The sequence below is a fragment of the Nuphar pumila genome, chromosome 2 (genome assembly GCF_984573655.1).
Source record: "Nuphar pumila chromosome 2, dmNupPumi1.hap1.1, whole genome shotgun sequence".
Classification (NCBI taxonomy): Eukaryota; Viridiplantae; Streptophyta; class Magnoliopsida; order Nymphaeales; family Nymphaeaceae; genus Nuphar; species Nuphar pumila.
Window position 1 is genome coordinate 86,395,285 of NC_143250.1, and position 20,904 is coordinate 86,416,188.

The following is a 20,904-nucleotide window of genomic DNA, read 5'->3' on the forward strand; positions in this document are numbered from 1 at the left end:
TGCTACAAAGTGTGAGTTACTTACAAATGTGTCTTATACTTTGTTGTAGATGAATATCGTGTGATCTGAATGAGTGTGTCTCTTTATAGAACACACTAGTTGTTGGTTCGCGCCCTTCTATTTCAGTCTGCAAATAACAAATTTAGAATATATTAAATCAAACATATTTCACACTATATTACTATATAAAAATAAATAAACTTAGAAAATTAGAAACTTACCCTCATATGAAAACTCTGGATGTACGAAAATGATCCACATGTATGTTAGATCGTCTGTTTTGCTCTATTCATAAAATGTTTTGCTGATGTCCACTCTTAACCAAAGATAGATCAATTAGTTCATGAAAATCTAAAAATTTAAAAATTTATTTACTTATGAATATATATCCAATATTTATCGTCCAATAGTCTTTGGTGAAAAGTTGCAAATTCCTTTACACACTTTAGAGTCGACTCCCTCAGAAGGATGTTTTGTTGTTTCGGCATGGTTTTCAAACCTCTTGTAATGCTTATAAAAAACTTCTTACACCCTTGAGTATGATAGTTGAAGCTACTTATCCACGATATCATGATGCTCAGCAATATCCTTGTCTAAATCAAACTTGGCATGCACCAAATTATCAAAATACAATAATACTTTTTTTATGGATTAATCTATTTATCAAAATATAGATTTTGTCCAAACGACATCACCATAAATTCATAATGCCCATACCTCATCTGAAACATCATCTTCGAAATGTCTTCATCCTTGATTTTTAGCTAATGGTATCCAAATCTCAGGTCAATCTTTGAAAAGACCTTGGCCTTCTGCACCTGGTTGAACAAGTCTTCTTTGTGGGGCAAATGATACTTGTTCTTTATCGTAGCCTGGTTAAACATTATGTAGTTGATGCATAACCTCATGAATTCATCCTTTTTGATGAATAATACAGGTGCTTCTTAAGGTGATACACTTAGTCACGTGAATCCATGTTTCATTAACTCTTGCAACTGCTTATTTAGTCCCTTCATCTTTGTTGGTGTCATACGATAAGGTGCCCTGGAAATCAATGTTGTTTTCGGTACCAACTCAATCCTGAATTTCACCTCATGGTGTGAAGGGAGTCCTAGAAAATCCTCTGAGAATACATCTAGAAAATTGCAAACGACATCCAGATCCTCAATTAGTATTAGTTTGGTTTTCATTCCCGTTACACTGCCTAGGAATATAATGTCTCCTCTCTACAAATACTTCTAAACTTTGATGGCAGAGATTACCAGGTATTTGAGAACTGGTCTCGAAAGTTTGAATTTGACATCAAATATACCAGGTTGGGACAAAATAACCTTTTCTTCTCTATAAAGAACCCTGGCATAATGTTTGAATAGCTAGTCCTTGCCCAATATGACATTATACTCAGTCATATCAAGTAGGACCAGATTAGCAGGTAAACTTTGTTCTCCGAATTTTTCATTTGCAATCATCATATAGTTCACACAGATTTTGTTAAAACCAATCAGATTATACACTACTAATTTTTGTTTCAGTGACTCGATAGGTACTCTTAATTGTTTAGCAAAATTTAAAGTTATAAACGAGTGTGTTGCACTGCAATCAAATAATACTAGAGCCGCCTGACCAGAGACAAATATTGTACCTTGTACTAAGTCATCCTTTTTCGGCTGCTCCACAGAGGTAGCATAAACTCTGTCGGCTACCTTCTTCTATGCTGCTTGTGACTGTTGTTGTTGTGGTTGCTGATGCGGTCCTCCGGTCGCATGCTTTGCTTTATCAACTTACTTTTTGTGACACTCCTTGATGTAGTGTCTAATCTTTTCACAGTAGAGACAAGCACCAGTCTCTCGAGGAAACTGTTGTTCTGGGTGAAAGCAATTGCACCTCTTGCATCGTTGATTCTATACTTGTCGTGGCTTGTTTCTCCCATTATGTTATTGCTTCTTTGTCATTGGAGTAAACTTCTTCCCGCCAAACCTCTTTTTGAAGGTTGGTTTCTGGACTCCAGTTATGTTCTTCTGAGCTTTTTGTCCTTTATTTCTGTCATCATTTAGAGGGTACCAACATGCTTAAAACTGACAACAGCCTCTAGAGTTAACTCAATAATTCCTATCAATTTGGAAACTTTCAAACTTAAATATATATTTATTACCTATATGGCCTCCTCCAGTGATTTAGGCCCTCGAGTGTACAGACGGTTTCTCAGACCCGCCTTCAAACTCTGAGCAAATTTCATCACCCTATCCTTCTCGATCGTGTAGACGTTTGGATAGTATCATTCTAGGCTATGGAACTTAGTGATGTACTCTGATATGGTCGAGTCACCCTACTGCAGGTCTAAGAACTCACACGGCTATAGGTCTAAGAACTCCTGCATCTTCTTGGTTTGCTCATGTTTAGGGAAATATGTAGCGTTAAATACCTCAACAAATTGAGTCCAGGTCATTGGGCCATTTTGAAATTAGACCTCATGAGTGGTCTTCCACCACTTCTCTGCATGTTCATTCAGTCTGTAGGTCCCAAAGTTAACCTGACGGTCCTCCGAAACCATGAGAACCAGAAAGATCCATTCGATCTCTCGTAACCAATTCTCTATCGCTTCTGGATCCATTTTTCTCATAAAGGCAGATGGATCCATATTCATAAATTTCTTATAGGACACACACTCCCTGCAGTAAGTCTGTCCTATGCCACTTGCTGCAAATTTGCTCACATTTGTTGCATTGTAGTGGCACGTTGTCCTACAACCTTGGCTAGGTTGTTCAAAGTGTTTATAATGTCGTTACACCTATTTGCCCAAGCCATCTATTTAAACTAAAGAAAATAAAACAATTTTGAAGTTTGTCTAACCACAAAATTGATAAATGGTAACCCTATTAATGTTTTTGTTCTAATTTCTCATGTACACCCAAAAGTTTATTTGATTTCCTTCGAGTAATAGTATGAATCTAATTACTATATACTTACAGAGCTATTGCAGGGTCACTGGAAGGGTCATGAACTATAAATTCTTGTCATGCTCTAATACTAAAGTTGTATGCCCCAAAATATTTAACTAAAAAATTTATGAAAATATTATTTTAAATCACAGCGGAATTGATTACTAAAATTTGGTTAAATATATCGGGCGATTTATAGGTGATTAATACAACTTCCATATTATTAGGCAAAATAATTAAAACATTGTCTAAAGTTATTACATGTCATATAAAATCATAAATGATAAATTAACAAGTTTCATCAGAGTTCCACAGGACAACATTTGAATTATAGTCTCATGGGGCCAGTTGTTGTGATACCTGCAATTGTTCCTAATGTTCATTTACTACCTGAAAAAGAATATAATTTGAGAGGGTCAGACTACACCCTGTCTGAGTAAGAAACATAATATCAATATGTGTGTGCACAATGTCATGTGTATAAGTATACATGCAAACCATCAGAATATTAATGTACGAAATAATAGAATTCATTTAAGTCAAATGAAATTTCCCAATACAAAAAAATTATTGTCTAGCAAATGAAAATATCAATTAGAGATATGAATCATATAGTCAAACCATAATCATATTACCACAGTTGCAATATCAAACATGCATGTATCTCTAAAACATAAAAGAAAAAATTTAGGTTTCTCTTATTAACTTTCTCTATGGGTACACACAGGCTTCGACATCGTAGCGGAGCAAGACCACCCAGGGGTTTGTTATGATTCTATTAAATAACCTGAGTGACTAGCTATATAAAAACCTAGACAGGATGATCTGTGACCAAGAGAGTACTCCACAATGACAAAAACTAAAATAGGATGCATCCCAATACTTCTTTAGAAGACATAGATCTACCACCTAGGATACATTGGTAGTCCTGACCCCTTAACTCCGAGGATTGAAGACCGGGAGAGACGCCTAGCTCTCACAAGAACAAAAATATCCTACGGAGCTTGTACCTTCTACCCTCTCCAAGGTAGACCATGGGTCCGGTAATATACACTATCTTTCAGGTATACCTAAAACTTAGGGAAACTAGCAACATATACCGTCTTTCAGGTATACCCAGAATCTTGTAACTTATGTTATGTGTGCATGTATTAATTTGTTTATTTCTTGGTGCGAGTCACAGCACCTCAATGTATTATTGTAACCCCAAACCCGCACTCAGGTGATATAAGTATATGCACATAAGACTTAGTGCACATAAGGCACCATGACAGTTTTTCACAGAATCATGGGCTCATGTTTGAGCTGAACACCCTTGTATTTAATACTAAATCTTTCTATAAGTTTAGATGTACGTATCATAATATAATTGTGGAATGTCATATAGAACTTCACAAGTGCTCATATGACACCATAAAGGTTCTGCAAAACCACATGTTCATTTCTGAGCTCTCGCATGACCGTGAAATTTCCATCAGAGTGCAATTTATTTAAAATAAACATTTAGAAAAAATTGTGGTCCGTGAATGAGATATGGTCATATCCTCTTTATGCGAGACATGCATCATTTACATGCAAACTAACAAGTACAATTATCATTTCATGTTTTTCACATAGTTCAGTAAAGATACTGTATTCATTTAGCGCACACATGATAAAGTATGAAACTTTTTTGCGAAAATCTGTCGGTGTACATTTATTCCCATGACATGATAGCCAAACCAATGCAATTTTTGCATTTCACTGATTTGCTGAATAGAACAAAACATTTTGGATAATTGTATCACTAGGAAGTGCAAATTTAAAACCTTCAGCATATAATCAATATTCAGAGCATTCGTATTTCATGTGCATACTCTTAACTTGAGAAGCGAATAGAGAGTTTATTCGTATTATATATATATATATATATATATATATATATATATATATATATATATATATATATATATATATATATATATATATATATATATATATATATATATATATATATATGGATCGGGCTGTGATAGACCTCCTTCAGTTTGTCCCCGCACCCATCACGAATGGGGGGGGGGGGGGTAAGCTGTCCCACTTATATATTTTTTTTGAGCTACAGTTGGGCTACAACAAGCTTGTGACAGGCCTGCAGCCCGTTGCAGCTATAACAAAGTGCACCAGGAGGGAGGTGCACCTTGCCAATCACTCCACTACAAGGAAGGGAAGCCAATTGTGGCATCGACAAACCCAACAGGCTTGCCAAGATATATATATTTTAATAAATTAGTGCATCATCAATTTTTTTTAGTCACTTTGGGGTTAGGCAGACCCCTACCAGTTATATAACTATATGATTAGGTTTTTTAATCTGCAATACACTAGCTTCTCCTACCAGACAAGTGGAGCACCCGATAGTTGTTGGGGTATTAGATAGGGGAAAACTGGGGTCAGGTTGACCCCAACCCACTGCAACCATGCATGGTGCAGCAGCTGCTGCCCCTGTTTAACACAACAAAAAAGGTCTGTTGTGATCAACAGGGCATGAAAGTAGGCTGCGTGCCAATATGGGCACACTACAAGAAATCTACGGATTAGCGACATGCGTAATTCATCGCTAATCTGTCACAAATCCATCGCTAAAAAGTTTAACGATGGACTAGCGATGGATAACTTTCATCGCAATTTCCTAGTCGCTAATTAGCGATGGAACATATCTTTTGCTACTTTCGTCGCTAATTTGTGATAGATTAGCAAATTCCATGATCCGTCGCGAGGCCGTCGCTAATCCACAGAGATTTGGTTTTGCGACAAATACACATCTGTCGCTATTATAGCGACGAATTTGCGATGGATTACAATCCGTTGCAAAATATCAACCGATTTAGTTTTGCGATAGATAAATATCCATTCTTAATCTGACGCTAAATTGGAGGCCAATACTAATTAGCGACGGATATTATCCGTCACTAATCCATCACAAAAAATTTAAAAAATTTTAAAAAAATGTTTGAAATATAAATATCGAGAAAAATTTTCTCGTTATACAATTTATATATCTTGTGTATAAAAAACAAAGTACACATAAACAATACATATACAAAGCAGCTGAAACAATTTATCAATCCACTATAATCCTCACCAAGTTTTAATTATTTACAAGTGAACATTTACAAAGAGTTTTTTTTGAAACAACAAGAAGGTACAACAAATTCAACACATGAATCTAATCATCGCCAAGATTCTGAGCATCATCTTCTTCATTGTCCCGATCTGCCCCTTCATCCATGCCTCCATCAACTCCTCTACATTGATTATCTCCAGCATCCTACAAGAGAAAAAAATGTTAGTATTGATAAAGAAAATATAATGAAATAATTTATATATAATGCACCTAATCTAAGGCAATCAAAGTAACATGAATGAATTACACATAGACTAGCTAGCAATAAAGTGAAGGACATTAATAGAATTTAGATATATGTTCTAAGGCTGACAGAAAAAAAGTTCATAGTAATTCAATCACGCAGATATGTGTTCTAAGGTTGTCAAAAAAATATCATAGTGATTCAATCATGCATATATGTGTTATAAGGATGTCAAATAAATGTCTTATGTATCACAATCATGCTTATATGTGTTCTAATGTTGTAAAAAAACTCTCATAGTGATTCAATTATGCATATATGTGTTCTAAGGTTGTCAAAAAACTTTTATAGTGATTCAAGCATGCATATATGTGTTCTAAGGCAGTCAAACAATTTTATAATGATGAAATCATGCTTATATATGTGTTATAAGGCAGTCAAAAAACTTTCATAGTGATGGAATCATACTTATATGTATTCTAATATTGTCAAAAAACTTTCATAGTGATTCAATCATGCATATATGTATTATAAGGCAGTCAAAAACTTTCATAGTGATGAAATCATGCTTATATGTGTTCTAATGTTGTCAAAAAACTCTCATAGTGCTTCAAGCATGCATATTTGTGTTCTAAGGTTGTCAAAAACTTTCATAGTGATGAAATCAAGCTTATATGTATTCTAATATTGTGAAAAAACTCTCATAGTGCTTCAAGCATGCATATATGTGTTCAAAAATTATGAAAAAACTTTCATAGTGATTCAATCATTAATATATGTGTCCTAATGTTGTCAAAAAACTTTCATAGTGATTCAATCATGTATATATGTGTTATAAGGCAGTCAAAAACTTTCATAGTGATGAAATCATGCTTATATGTGTTCTAATGTTGTCAAAAAACTCTTATAGTGCTTCAAGCATGAATATTTATGTTCTATGGTTGTCAAAAACTTTCATAGTGACGAAATCATGCTTATATGTGTTCTAATATTGTCAAAAAACTTTTATAGTGATTCAATCATGCATATATGTGTTCTAAGGCAGTCAAACAATTTCATAATGATGAAATCATGCTTATATGTATTCTAATATTGTCAAAAAACTTTCATAGTGATCCAATCATGCATATATATGTTATAAGGCAGTCAAAAACTTTCATAGTGATGAAATGATGCTCATATGTAATGAAATCATGCATATACTAGCTTGAAATTTAACGACATAAAACAAATGACATGAAACTTTCATACCTGACAGGCAGCTACAAATGAAGTTCCTTTGTCCCGAAAAAAACTATACTTTATTACAGACAACGTCAGAAATTGCTTCATGTAAATAGTCACGCATTGTGTCATTAACAAGCTGGCGGACACCATCTCAAGAATTAGCTGGGTCAATCCGATGCTTGGAGTTGACGCTGGCGGTTGAACTCTGAGAGCCCTGACTGGAGGAGGCAAAGACTGGTGTGGTGTTCATATTACTCTCAAACCCGAACACATGACCATTTTTGGGTTCACCGTTTGCAGTCACCCATGCTGCAAGATCAAAAGGCGGATGCTGAGTGGAGTCATTGTCATATGGCTCTACCATCTGCTGCTCGTATGACTCCTACAAAATAATGATTACAGTATGGATTAATAATTAAGAATTACATTGTTCATAGTAACTTGTATATTACAATGTTTATTAATATAATAAATACATATTGTTGTCATTCTCGCCTTCTCTGATACGAACTCTCCCATGCTCTTACGTTTATGTGTTTCAACAAACACATCCTTGTAAAGCACAATGCCTTCTTTTTCTACTTTCTGCGAGGTTAAATGATAAAAAAATCATTTAAAAAGTATGCAACAATATTTATAAATTTGACAATATATATATATATATATATATATATATATATATATATATATATATATATATATATATATATATATATATATATATTGATGAGTTACCATTTTTTTCAGGTGGCTCCCAAAAGTCCTAGATCCACTTGTGTGTAGCTGAGCATCGGACATCTTCACTCGATTTTGTGCAGCCTTTGCTGAGTAGTTTTAAAATTCATGCCCCGCCCATTTGTCGCACATTGCATTCAAAAAATCTAACCTGATAGTAGGAGGATCATGGCCCTTCCACTACAGTGGATCATCTATCCCACCAGATGCTTTTATTGCTACAGTCTTCATATTGTGTAGTATGTCTACAAATCGACTGATAGCCACCTTCTACCATACCTGCCTCGTATCCTACTCCTCTATCGCAGTCGCGAAGCGATTCAAAGCCTACAAATAATTTCAGACAGTTAGTAGACATGACTATAACAAAAAAATAAATATGAAACATATTAGTTATGATAAATAATTATATATCATAAATGAGGACTACAATCTGTCCAACACCTCCTTCAGGTACTCTTTTCATTGAGCGATCGGTCCTAGTAGATGTTGAACTAGTGATTGTTTAATCTCTCGTATTACTTCTTGTAGCTTGAACCTCGCGCTGCACATGAATTTATACACATTAACTATCGATATACATTATTTATAAGATAAGTATTGGATAAGTGAAAATAAAATACTTACGGTCGATTGTCGATATACAATATTTGAAAGAGTCATCGTGTGTCAGACTGAGAAGACCTTACATTCAGTGTTGTCTCATGACATGTATGAATAGCTGGTGTAGGTGGGTCATGTGCAGGCAAAACATCATCTATAGAAAAATGAGTTAGAAATTCACACAATGCGCATTTAAACTAATCAAGTATACAATAAGTTAAATGATATACCTATCGAAGCAGTCCGTGAAGATGAAGGTTGAGACTGACTACCACTGGGTGCTCGACCACTGTGACCTCTACGGACCATATTCTAACAAATAAAAATTTTATTTGGATCAGTTTACACAACTCTATATCTTCATGAATACATAATCAAATCGAAAATAACTTCATGCAATACATTCAAATCATTGCAATATATTGCAATATATTCAAATCATTCACATTAAACATTGTAATACATTAAAATATAAGATATGACATCATTTGCTAATCATGGATAATTTATCCTTAACTTGCAATACAATTGGATCAGTTACACAACTCTAAAAGATTGCAATATATTCAAACATAAGGTATGTATTACAAGATGTATTTCACTAGCTTGAGTATGCTTCATCATCACTTGTTTGACTTTTATATTCTTCTTCTTCCTCCTCCTCTTCTTTGTCCTCTTCTTCTTCTTCATTGGGTGCCATCCACTTGGTATATCATTTGGATCATATTCTTCCATACGTGTACCATCGAACAATGAAAATATGACATGCATACCATGTGCGACATCGTGACCATAGGAGAAGTCATACATATCATCTGATTGATGGTAATCACCCTCTTCAACAATCTTGTCTTCCTGTAAACTTCTTCTTGCAAACTGCCCACCATTCATTTCTATTTGACTTCCTTGTATTCATATATGAAGTATAATAAACTTGTTGAGCTTGCGAGGCTAATATGAATGATTCATATGTTCCAAACCTTGATTTATGATTCACCTCTACAATGTCTGAGGCTTTGTCGACTCTTGTTGTTGTGGGATCAAACCAATGATACTTGAATAAAGTTACCCTACTTTTTATGCCTAAGTAAGTCAACTCCATTATTTCTTCTATAATATCGTAGTAGTCATGTTCATTTTCACCGTAGCTGCTACCCTTGACACACACGCCACTATTCATCATTGACTTATTTACATCGTAGTCTTTTGTATGAAATCGATGACCATTTACGATGTACCCGTTGTAACATTACATAACTTTGGTCCGACAATTTTGTAAATCGCATATTCCTTGGTCATTAAAATCACCATGGAGGACCTACAAGCATAAACAATGATGGTGATCACGACCAATTAAGTAACTTATTGTTGTTTACAAGAAAAGAATGTATGTCATCGTCCTTACCAACTCTTTCAACCATGCCACAAACTTATTTTCACGTTCTTTCTATACTTTTGAATCAGTGAGATATGAAAGTTCTCTTTGCAACTCCAGATCAAATTGTCTGCACATAACAAATATTTATATTACTGAACCATGTACGCACATATAGAACTTAGTGTTACATATTAAGTATACTTACTCGATGTAGGGGTCGATCGTTAAACAATTAAAAAGGATATAGATTTGTGATGTGTCTTGCTCTTGATCTTCCAAGAGTCTTGACTGACAACTACCAAAGGCATGCCCAAGTGGTTGAAATATTGACAGTTTGTCAGCTACAGTAAATTATTCTCCATCATCATTATGAGGTGGGTAAGTGTAACGTGTTTGAATGTGAGGTTCAAAGTACATAGATGAGAAATTTAAAATTTCTTCTAAAGTGTACGCCTCACAAATAGAACCCTCCACTCTTGCTTTATTCTGAAGTTTTTTTTTAGGTCAAACATGCATCTGGCAACAATATACATCTCGTAATACAATAATTTTCCAATAGCATTGAAGAGAAAATTATAAAAAAAAATATACCTTTTAAATGGTTACATCCACCGATAGTGCACAGGACCACTAACCCTAAGTTCATATGGCAAATGTATGATCACATGTTTCATAAGATCAAAAAATCCTGGCGAAAATATCTTCTCTAACTGACAAATAGTAGTGACAACAAAATCCTCGAGATTCTTTACCTCAGTTACTACAACTTTCGATGCGGACAATGTTCTAAAAAATCTACTCAACTCTGATAATACCCCCCATATAGGTTTGTCTAACATATCATAGAATGCTAGGGGAATCAATCGTTGCATAATAACATGACAATCATGGCTCTTCAACCTATATAATTGTCCCTCATCTATCTTCACAGCCCGAGCAATGTTAGAGACGTATCCATTTGGAAATCTCAATTGTCTCAACCATTGACATACCTGTTTTACTTGATCTGGTCCAAGCACGTACCTTGCCTTTGGTTTCAGTATTTTGCCATTGTTCTCTTTGAGTTCCAATTCTGGTCTTTTACATATTACTTTTAAATCCATATGGGCCTTCGGATTATCTTTCATTTTCCCTTTGATATTCATTATCGTAGCAAACACATTTTTCTCTACATGCATCACATCCAAATTATGTCGTATCAATAAAGTTAGCCAATATGGTAGTTCTCAAAATATAGATTTCTTTATCCAATTATGATCCTTCCCAAATCCAAGGAAGAGCATTGGACTACGGGCATCTATCAGTCCATATGAAAAGTATCACAATCTGCTTAAAATCTCTATGTTGGACAACCTTGTAGGTGGACCTTCCATTTCAGTTGTATCTGCTCAGAACACATTCCTTTGTCCTCGGAACGAATGGTCGCTGGGTAGAAATCGACGGTGACAATCAAACCAGCATGGCTTCCTTTCATGCATCAATCTAAAAGATTTTGTATCCTCTATGCAGTACAGACATGCCAACCTCCCATGTGTGCTCCAACCAGATAACATACCATATGCAGAGAAGTCACTGATTGTCCATAGAACAACAACCTTCATATTGAAGTTTTATTTTTTGTGGGCATCGTACGTGAGAACACCATCATTCCACAGTATTTTTAGTTAATCAATCAATGGCCTTAAATATATATCAAGATTTTGGCCCGGAGATGTCGGACCAGGGATCAATAGAGACAAAAAAAGAATTTAACGCTTCATACACAAGCTTGGAGGAATGTTGTAAGGGATGAAAAATACTGGCCAATACAAGTATGGAGTTAATCTACCCCCAAATTGATTAAATTCATTTGTACATAAACGTAGCCTAACATTTCTCACTTCCATTGCGAAGGTCTGATGAGTACGATCAAAGTGCTTCCAAGCTTTCGCGTCAACAGGATGGGTGATCTTGTTTTCATTATGTCAAACTTTATTTGCATGCCATCTCATGTGTTTAGCTGTCCTCGAAGACATATACAATCATTGTAATCTAGGGGTGAGAGAAAAGTAGCAGAGTGACTTATATGACACTTCTTTTGACCTTGTGCTACCATTGCCTCTAATCTTTGGCTTGAACCGAGGATGCTCACAAGACGCACATGATCTGCTATTTTCTTGATCTTTGAAATACAACATGCAGTGATTTGGACAAGCATCTATCTTTTGATACCCTATACCTAAAGCGTTGACCATAACATTCGCACGATAGAAATTTTGTGGCAATTTCTCATCTTTGAGCAACATAGTCTTCACAATAAAGCACAGACGGTCAAAACATGATTGACTCAAATTATACTCGGACTTTAAATTCATTAGTTGAAGAATTGCATACAAGATAGTGTGACTCTCACAATCATTCTAAAGTGGTTCATCAACATCTCTAAGGAATTCATAAAATCTACTAGCTGCATCGTTTGTTGCTTCTTCCTCTACCCTAGTTGGTACATCTATAGGACCCATAGCAGAACCCAGTTCTGGTCCTACGACATCAAATATCAAATCCACATATAGATTATCGTGCACCACATCCACCCGTGCATCAAAATTATTCTGAAATTCTCCATCATAAAGCATCCAATTCTGATAATCACTCACAAAACCCTTCATGTATAGGTGATGTTTAATGCCATGAGGTTCTACAAATCGATTGTTCTTACACATCATGCAGAGACACCTGATTCGACATATGGGATCCAGTGTACTGACACTTGCCATTGCGAATTCAATAAAACTGTCAACACCATCCATATATTCAAGCGATACTTCATTGTCAATTATCCTACGGTACATCCATTCACGGTTTGCAGTCATTTTGGGTGATGAATGTTTCGGATCATATCCTAACCAGTTAAAAGAGAATCATAAAAATGCTATGATGAAAGAAATATTTAATTTATCATGCATTCATGATGAATGTAATGATTTGATATATCTCACACACACACACACACATACATATATATATATATATAATGTCATTCAATCACAAGAACTATGATGCATGCATTGATAACTTAATATTTTCATGTGCAAAACCATTCATTTGAAGTATGTTTGAAGCATTGATAACTTATCATTCATTTTCATGTGCAAACTCATTCATAACACGATACAGTCATTTGAAGCATGTTTTCATGATACAATTTCGCATGGAAGGCATAATCAAATTAAAAATAACTTCATACAAGTATGGATACCGTCATATCAAACATTGCAATACATTCAAATCATTCATATCAAAACAATGTCAAACATGTACCTGCATCAAACACACTCCAATATCCCGCTAACTACTACCATGACTAGTATGGAATCCGAACTCCGAAAATAAGAGCACTTCTATTTTCATACATTAAAATTGTGCTCAACATGATCTTCAAACTCTATCAAAGCAGTCCTAGATATCCACAACTAAGTGAGTGTGAACAAAAAAGTGTTGCATCCAAGAAAATAAATAACCTGTGATGTGCTTGCATCACTTACTCACCACGGGTATTTACCCGATTTGCATGTTATTGCCTTTGCATTTTTTTCTTATTTCTTTTTGCATTGCATTTTTAGCCACATGTGATGCTTAGAACTAAGCATCACACAATTAGCTCAGCTACACACCTGCAAAGACCATTTATATATGATCGTGGGTCAACTGCAGAGCGAGGCTACTAGAATAGGAGACGACAAGGTCACCGACGTGGGTCAAATGCCAGGCTGAGCCCAGCCCCAACCTCGACCAAGAGGGAGGTGGGCTCGACTACCTGGTTGAGCCTGACCCCATCAGAACAGAGAGAGAGAGCGGGGAGCAGGGAGGGCCCAAAGGAGAGGGGGAGGGCAGGACGGGGCCACCTGCCAGACCCTTCCCGCACAGAGAGAGGGAGAGAGGAAGGCGCGACAGGGGGATTGTCGACCTCCCATCGGCTCTCTGATAACCAACATAAGGGGAGGGTGTCGCAGGGGCCACCGGCCCCCTGTCGGCTACCCGACAAACCACAATAAAGAGAGGGAGACGATAGGGGGGGGGGGGGCGTTGGCCACCTGCCGACCCTACGATGGGCACAAAGGGCACGGCAGGGGCTGTCAGCCTCCTGTCGTCCTCTCAAAAACATAACAAAGGGAGCGAGAGGGCACGACAGGGGGCTGTCGGCCTTCTGCCGACCTCCCAGTGACATAACAGAGGGAGAGGCAGGGCACAACAGAGGGTCGTCGACCTTCTGCCAACCTCTTGATGAGCCCAAAGAGATAGGAGAGTGAGGGAGGGTGCAGCAAGGGTCGTGGGCCTTCTGTCGACCTCCCAACGAGCCAACAGAAAAAAAAAAAGAGGGGAAGAGGGAGGGCACGGTAGGGGCCATCGACTTCCTGCTGACCTCCCGTCGAGACAACAGAGAGAGGGAAGAGGGGGAGAAGAACCAGAAGACAGGGGAGAGGAGGAGAAGGGAGAGGCGCGGTAGGGGGCCAACGGCATCCTGTCGGCCTTCCGACAATAGAAGAAAAAGAAGAGAAGAGGGGAAAGAGTATATCTGGGAGGGGATGGGCGTTGGTCGATGTGGCCGAAGAGAGAGGCGGTCTCTTTAAGGGGGAGAAGGGAATGGAGGAGGTCGTCGAAGAGGGAGGTGGTGGCCGGAAGGGGGAGAAGGGAGGGCGAGCAACGGGGCGAGAGAAAAAGATGAATGAAACATAAAGGGAAAAGAAAGGAGGATTAGGGTTTTACGATAAATTTAGCGACGAATTAGTGACGGCCAAATTTCATTGCAAACGCTATCACAAATTTGCGACAGAGTAGCGACAAAAAAGCGATGTCGCTCATTCATCATGAAATAGCGACGGAGTGTGAGACGGAATTCTTCCATCGCAAATTCCGCAACTAATTCCAATTTTAGGGATGGATAGTTTTCTCTCGCTAATCCATCGCAACTTTGCGATGAAATATTTCTGTCATAAATTTTCGTCGCTAAATAATGTTTTTCTTGTAGTGGCAGTCGGCTGGGTGTTGACAAGTTCAGCCAGACTGCAATATATATTTAACTATTTTATTTTTATTTTTTTTAAATTACCTTTTGAAAGGCAAGCTCGGGTTGCAGCAGACCCAAAATCAAATAAACAAGGTAGTGTTGGTCGGGCCTATAACGCCCAGCCAGGGTGCCTTGCACTGGCCATGCATCAGCTGCTTGCAGCGCCCAACAAGGATGACTAGCAGTGGCGGTGCATTAGCTGTTTGCAGCACCCAACCCGTATAAGGGTCGACAGACCCTGGTCGGGTCGGGCCTGGCTGACTAGACAGGTCTCGCTTGACATACCACACTCCAAACACAATTAAAAGTGGGCTGGGGTCAAACAGTCCCATGTGCATTTCCATACACACCCACGCATATCATAGGCACAACCCTTTTTTTTTTACTCATTACAGGAAAATAAAACTAAAAGTGGATCACATGGCAGTCACTATATATATATATATATATATAAAATCTAACACAAACTGACTATGTTACCGAAATACATAGATCCACAACTATGTTCAACTTATTTTATTTTTTAATATGTAAATGAACACAGCAACAAAGTAGGGTCAAATGCATGAACATGGAATGAGAGAATTTAATTCGAATTTGACTTTATTGCTACCTAAGTTTTTTTCCAGAACTTAAATGGGAGCAACAAAAACACGGTAGTGCAAGTTGTGAAAAAATGTTTCTATTATCAAACATGTATACTACATAAAACTGGAATCATATATGCTTTTTTGTTTTTTTTAATCTGATACAATGAATGAATCATGTAAGATGCATATATATATATATATATATATATATATATATATATATATATATATATATATATATATATATATATATATATATATATATATATATATATGTATATATATATATTCTTTCTAACTCATAATCAAAATACCCTATATCCAAATAATACTATATATAAGATATATACTTTCTTTTCTTTAGAAAATCTAATTTAATCAAGCATACATGAATCATTCCTGAACAAAAATCATGTGCATCAACGTATTTATGACAAGCTAATATCTATATGCATCTATTTCTTTCTTTTTATTCTTTTTTGTAATACATGCATATTTGCATGAATCAGCTACATAATTTATGCTATCGATCGATCCCACCATTTAGGGTGGATCGATACACATAATAAACTCCATTCCAGCATAGTCCTATATGCTGCACATTCTTCACATACTAAGGATCAGTTTGATCCTTTATCCGCCATGGCTGAATATATGTATTTTCATACATATATTCAGATGGTATGCCGGATATGTGTGCTCCATGGCATTATCCATACCCATAAAGATATAATGTTCTTACCTCTATTGATGAACCAAACTACCAAATAAGACAGGGTATGGCTGGATCGATATTGATCGTCATCCTCTTTCTAGCTTGTCCGTCGTCCAGCACCTCCAAGGTCTGTAGATGAAAAGGGAGGAATGATGGAAAAGAGAAGAGAGCAAGAGGAAGATGAAAGAGATGAGAGCTTGAGAGAGATGAAAGGGCATGTAATGGGTATTCTCCAAGAATGGATGTATAAGGTGGGAATCAATTGTTTCTTGAAAAAATTTAGAAACTTCTATCTTTCCTTATTGCCTAAATTGTTAAGAATCCCATATAGGTGTGTGAGAGGGTTGGGCTCTCTTTTATTATTTTTAAAACTTACCTTATTTTTTTTTCAACTTACCTTATTTTCTTCTGCTTACATGGCATCCATTATACTAGCCGTGCTTCACAAAAAACGTGTGAGTGTGGAGAGGGAAAGAAAGGAAAATCAACTTACCTTAGCTCATTACGACCCCATACCATACTTAGTTGATTAAATTTTCTTTTTCTTTTTTTAATATGAGTCATCATCCAAAAATGTGTGGTTTACTTCCCACGTACCAACTGGAAGAACACGTCTCTCTCTCTCTCTCTCTCTCTCTCTCTCTCTCTCTCTCTCTCTCTATATATATATATATATATATATATATATATATATATATATATATATATATATATATATATATATATATATATATGTTGGACTGTTGTTATCTCACAGGGTGCACCTTGGACGTTGGGAGTGGTGGAGGGACAAACCGCCAGATTGGAATATTTTGTCCGTATAGCTGAACACTTTAACACAGCATTTTTGGATAGGTCGCGCTCATTTAGAGTATGTTTCAGAGTTCTCTGATTCTTTACACATAACATTCATTGCGTTCAATCTGTAGTATCAAAAGTTTATGTCCTCTAGGATCTTTAATGCATTAAGATAAGTATTAGGGGCTTATATATTCCAAGAAGTGGTTTCTTCATGATCTGTGAAGTAGCAAATCCCTGTACTTATAACTGATTCAAGGTTGGAAGACAGAAAGCAGTATGAATTAAGAGCTTATTCAAATTTGAGAGTTTATTCAAAGTTGAGATCTTCTCTTATGAAGCACCATAAACTTAAATCTATCAACAATCTATCAAAGTTCTAGATATTAGGAATGTAGATTTGTTTTCTCCAAGCTAACTCATTGGAGTAAATCTGCAGTCCTCTATTATCTAGAGATTGACCAAGTGACCAGCTTTTTGCACTTCAAAGTTAAGCTTCTTACGCATTGCCACGTGCAAAACCACCAAGTTGGGTACTGAGGTATCACTTGGTTCATGGCCCAAACAGTGTGGAACTTCATTTGAGCCACCAGTCATTTTAGTCTCTCACTTTGAGACTTTGCCAATTTGTTGGACTTCATCATTCATAAAAGGACCAATTTAACCTTTTGATTGTTGTGATATCCTTTGATTTCCCCAGTTGATTGTTGTAATATCATTTGCTTCAGGTCTCTTAGAACTTTTTTTATATTTACACGGATAAACTGCCCCTAGGATTAGAGACCTAGCTGTTCTGGTTCTGGTTCTGGTTCTGCCTGCCTTACGGTTACTGTCCTGACAGCGTAAAACTCGGTGAGCTACCCATTAGTCCCAAGGAGCCGCTACGCTTTGACTTGCGCAAGGGGTAACGCTCATGAGATTTGGACCTAGACTACCTGCCTAGCAGCCTAGGTCTCATCCCACTAAGCCAAACCCCTTTGGGACTGAGAACGTGAAATTTAACCTTTAGAGTTTCGCATTCACCAGTCCATGAGGAACACTTTTTCATGCCAAATCGATGCTAGCTATATTTTTAGTTGCTAATTTGCCTTTCAGCTTACACAAGCCAAATCTTGCAAATAGGGCTGGTAAATGAGCTGAATGAACCAAACAAAGGGTATTCAAGCTGAGAACGTTCTTATGGCCAACTGAGTTGAGCTCGAGCTCATGGTAAGCCTAAGAAAAATGAGCAGAGCTCAGACTGACTTGTTTGTAAAAAACATGCATTTTTAAAATTAAAAATAACAGAATTTGGACCTGAACCTACTCAGCCAAGCTCCATTGACTCGTTTACAAAATAAAATGCATTGCTTTAAAGCTGTAAGCAATAGGATTTGAACTTTAGACTTATTGCTTGGAGGCCAAACACTATAACCATATATACTAATATAAAATATATTTATAATGAGCCTGTATAAACAGAGTGTAGCCGGATACTTATTATTTTTACATAAAATGACCGTATTGTATGACAAAAATGATGTGTTTTAAAAAATGTCTTACAATTTACTAAATCCGCAAAATAGACAATTATGCAGGATCCCACCTTTTTGGATGCTTTTATCCCTCGCAACTGTGCATTTTCAATTTTTGCGGGTCACGACACTGAAAGTGGATTAACCCAAGAAACTCGTCAACAAAATCGCATATGAAGTTGTGATATTCCAAAAAAAGATTGTGAAATTCTACAACACTTGCGAAAATCGTGACGAGTATCACAAGGCACATTGCAAAAATCCTTTAAGTATTACGGAAGTCATTACCTTGCAAAATTTCAAACGAGTATAACAGGGGTATTGTAAATTTTTTTTTTTTTTTTTGCAAAATTTTGTTCTATATAAATGATGCTTCATTTCTCAACCCCGGATTTGCATTTGGATGCCTTATTTTTGCAACCCTAGGATTCTTTTGGTCCCCAACCGGTGGTCTCTAATCCTTTCGCCAATCTTTCAATGACATTTCGATGACATTCAAGCTTTTTGAAAATCCCTCATCGCCAGTGATTCATCACCAGCGGTTCACCAGTGGTGGTAAACCCCAAAAAGCATGGGCAACACTTCATCGATAGTGAGTTTTTTTAGTAAAAGCATGAGCGACACTTCATCGATGGTGAGTTATTTCAATAAAAGCATGACAAACACTTTATCGATGATGTTTTTGGTAAAAACATCGATGGTGAGAAGATCAATGACACTTCATCGATGGTGAGTTTTTTTGATAAAAGCATCAGTGGTGAAAAGATCTACAACACTTCATCGGCAATGAATTTTTTTGATAAAAACATCGGCAATAAGATCTTATGGTGTGGGTGAGATAGAAAAGTAAAAGTTTGTGACTTGTTCATGAGTGTTGCATTCTCATCGTAAAAAACATGAAGAATGATTATGCAGAAAGAATTCACTTTAACAAATTGTGATATTCGAAAAGATGTGTTGGACAATGATGATATAGAGTCAACGTATCTCACAGTCAGTATTTGTTCGATCACATGATATGGGTAGGATAAAAAAAAGTAGGAGAACAACATAGAATGTAGAATCAACGATGGCATATTATATTCTTTCTATAAAAATTATACAAGCAATATTCTTGTGAAAGAATGAAATGAATGCAACGTATGAGCGACTTTATTTTGTGAGAGAATGAAATGAATGCAAAGTATATGAGCAACTTCATTTTGTGAAAGAATGGAAGAAATGCATATGAGCGACTTTATTTTGAGAAATAATGGAATAAATGAAATATATAAGTAACTTAATTTTATGAAAAATGAAATAAATGCAATGCATCAACAACTTTATTTTAATGGAATGAATGCAAAATGTACGAGCGGCTTCATTTTATAAAATAATAGAATGAATGCAATGTATAAGTGACTTCATTTTATAAAAGAACATGTCTCATGTATACATACGGATTCTCTATACAAATTCACATGCATACATGCAAATTTCTTTCAAAATATGTGAATTTTCTACTTATGCCATATTTTGCTTTAAATTTTATTGTTACAGATCTATTTATTTAACAGTTTAATAATACATACAAACATAACTAAAATTCATCGACAAACGTAACAGAACAATTATAAATTCTATTAATCTTACATGCAATATTACAACCAAGTTTTTATTAATTCTGTTAAAATTACATCCACATAGGGCATCTAGATGAAAATACAGGGTTGAGAAACAAATCATTATGTATATAGAACAAAATTTCTTAAGAAAAAGGAATTTTGCAATACCTCTGCAATACTCGTTTAAAATTTTGCAAGGTGTGAACTTTCACAATACCTTATGCAAGACACTTTTGGAATTTCGCAAGGTACTAACTTTCACAACACTTAAAAGATTTTTGCAACATGCCTTGCGATACTCGTCATGAATTTCGCAAGTGTTTTAAAATTTCACATTCTTTTTTAAAATATTGCAACCTCATATGTGATTTTGTTGATGAGTTTTGTAGGTCCATCCACTTTTAACG